The sequence below is a fragment of the Myotis davidii genome, unplaced genomic scaffold (genome assembly GCF_000327345.1).
Source record: "Myotis davidii unplaced genomic scaffold, ASM32734v1 scaffold530, whole genome shotgun sequence".
Taxonomy (NCBI): Eukaryota; Metazoa; Chordata; class Mammalia; order Chiroptera; family Vespertilionidae; genus Myotis; species Myotis davidii.
Genome location: NW_006282272.1, coordinates 529,369 through 531,776, shown reverse-complemented (window position 1 = coordinate 531,776; position 2,408 = coordinate 529,369). Strand labels below are relative to the sequence as shown.

Genomic DNA, 2,408 nt, shown 5'->3' with positions numbered 1-2,408 from the left:
GAGCTTTAATTGCACGTCCCTAATGGCTAATGATGTTGATCACCTCTTCATGTGCTTAATGGCTACATAATATATTCTTGCTCTGACCAGTGGTGTTAAGTGGTTAGAGTATCGTCCCATGCACTGAAGGGTTTGATTCCCTATCAAGGGCATGTGCCTGGGTTGCAGGTTCGATCCCTGGCCCAGGTCGCGGAGCATGTGGGAGCAACCGATTGATGTGTCTCTCTCACATCAATGTTTCTCTCTCTCTCTCCTTCTCTCTCTCTCTCCTTCTCTCTCTCTCTCCTTCTCTCTCCTTCCTCTCTCTAAAATCAATTAAAAAAAAGAAAAAAGTATTTTTTCCACAGTGTACACTAGCTATCGGCAGGAATATTAGTCTGATACAAATTTCTCTGCCATTTATTGCAAGCAGGACTCACCCAAATGTGTTATTATTATTATTTAAAATGTTGTTTTGGTGCCCTGGTCTCTGGATTATTAGGCACGTAGTTAGTCTTCATATGGGTAAGCCAACGCTGGGCTTTGGTTGTCTGTTCTGAGAATTTACTTGATTTAATTTAAATTTCACGAAATAATCCAGTAAATTAGTTATTCCTAATGGCTATCAAAGTTTCAAAGGCTGAAAATAGGTCTCTAATAGTGACAACATCTTGAATGTTTAAAGATTAAAATAACCTTTAATCTACTTTCTGATTCAAACTTCATTGTTGTTGTTTTTTTTTTATCCTCACCTGAGGATATATTTCCCAATGATTTTTAGAGAAAGTGGAAGGGAGAGACAGAGAGAAACACCAAGTGAGACACATCAATTGGTTGCCTCCTGCATGCCCCTGACCAGGGCTGGGACCCTGCAACCAAGGTACGTGGTGCCCTTGACCGGAATCGAACCCGGGACCCTTCAGTCCGCAGGCCGACACTCTAACCACTGAGCCAAACTGCCTAGGGTGATAGTTCAAATGTTAAAAGGTAAAAGGATATACAATAAAAAAGTTCACTCCTCCTGCATGTTTTTAAAAAATTGGCAGCTACATTTTTGACCTCTGATATTATACATGAGGCCCGGTGCATGAAATTCATGTAAGAGTAGGCCTTCCTTCCCCCGGCTGCCGGCACTGGCTTCCCTCCGGCATCGGACCCGGGCTTCCCTCACAGAGGAGGCCTCACCCATCCCCTGCAGCCTGCTGGTTGGTGTCCTGGCCTCCCTCTGTGGGGCGATCATGGAGCCCCCCTGATGGATTGCCCTGTCAACAAGTGGCCTGGGCCTCCCTCTGTGGGGCGATCATGGAGCCCCCCTGATGGATTGCCCTGTCAGCCAGAGGTCTGGGCCTCCCTCTGTGGGGTGATCATGGGGCGATGGGTGGGCCCCCGACCAACTGCATCACATCTGCCTTGGCTGGCCTGGTGCCAGTGGGTGTCATAGCGTGGTCCCGGATGGTCGCCCGGATGGTCATTCCGCTGTTCGGCCGTTTGGTCGACAAGCGAATTGGTTGTATCTTCTATGTCTTAATCCCATGAATTCCTTGACAAAGAGTATTTTTTTAAAAAAACAAACAACATCCTGCAGCACGAATCGTTACAGAGGAGGGCACTGATTCCATTGAATTCTGCAAACGGTCACTGAGCCATACCATGCACCCGGCACAATGCCAGCTACCGTGGCGCAGAAACATGAGTCATATGGGTGAGTGTGCACTTCTGTTAATTAGAGAGGAGCAGAGAATGGAATTAAGGACTCTGTCAAGAAATCTGATGCCTTCTGCTTGACCCAGTTGGAAGAGTTGATAGAAAAAATTCCGCCTGTGTCCAGCTGACACCTGGACTTAAGGTTACATTCTTGGCCTCGTATTCGCGAACAGGGTACTCTCCAGGTCAGCAGCTGCCCTGCTACAGCCGAGCTCAGCTCAGGGTCCAAGAACCTGACCATAAACTTGGTGTCTAGTTCACAGCTCTTAGGGGCAGAGAAAAACCAAGCCAAGCTTCTGCAACAAGAATATTGAACTGCCCGGCTGGTGTGGCTCAGTGGTTAAGCACCAGCCCATGAACCAGGAGGTCATGGTTCAAGTCCAGGTCAGGGCATCTGCCCGGGTTGTGGGCTCCATCCCCAATGGGGGGCGTGCAGGAGGCAGCTGATCCATGGTTCTCTCTCATCATCGATGTTTCTCTCTGTCTCCCTTCCTCTCTGACATCAATACAAGTGTATTAAAAAAAATAATTGGGCCGCAAAGGGGTGGGAAACCCTAAGGCCTAGGAGGCTGAGAGAGCATTTGGATGATGCAGACAGGTGGGATTTCACCCGCAGTGACCCTCTGGATGACGATCGCTCCTTGTTCTGTCTTTTCTCCCCCCACCCCCAACCCCCCCAGCACTGCTCCTCGGAGGGGTGGGCGCCGGCGCCCCGGAGGCCTGCA

At 49.0% G+C, this 2,408-nt stretch overlaps 1 long non-coding RNA gene across 1 annotated transcript in view; it reads left to right on the top strand.

The window, feature by feature from the left end:
• LOC107181745 overlaps nucleotides 1–2,408 on the top strand; it is a 14,986-nt gene extending 12,578 nt beyond the window's left edge. Inside the window, exon 3 of the long non-coding RNA XR_001512451.1 lies at nucleotides 2,364–2,408. This is a non-coding gene — a long non-coding RNA (uncharacterized LOC107181745). The remainder of the gene's footprint in view (nucleotides 1–2,363) is intronic.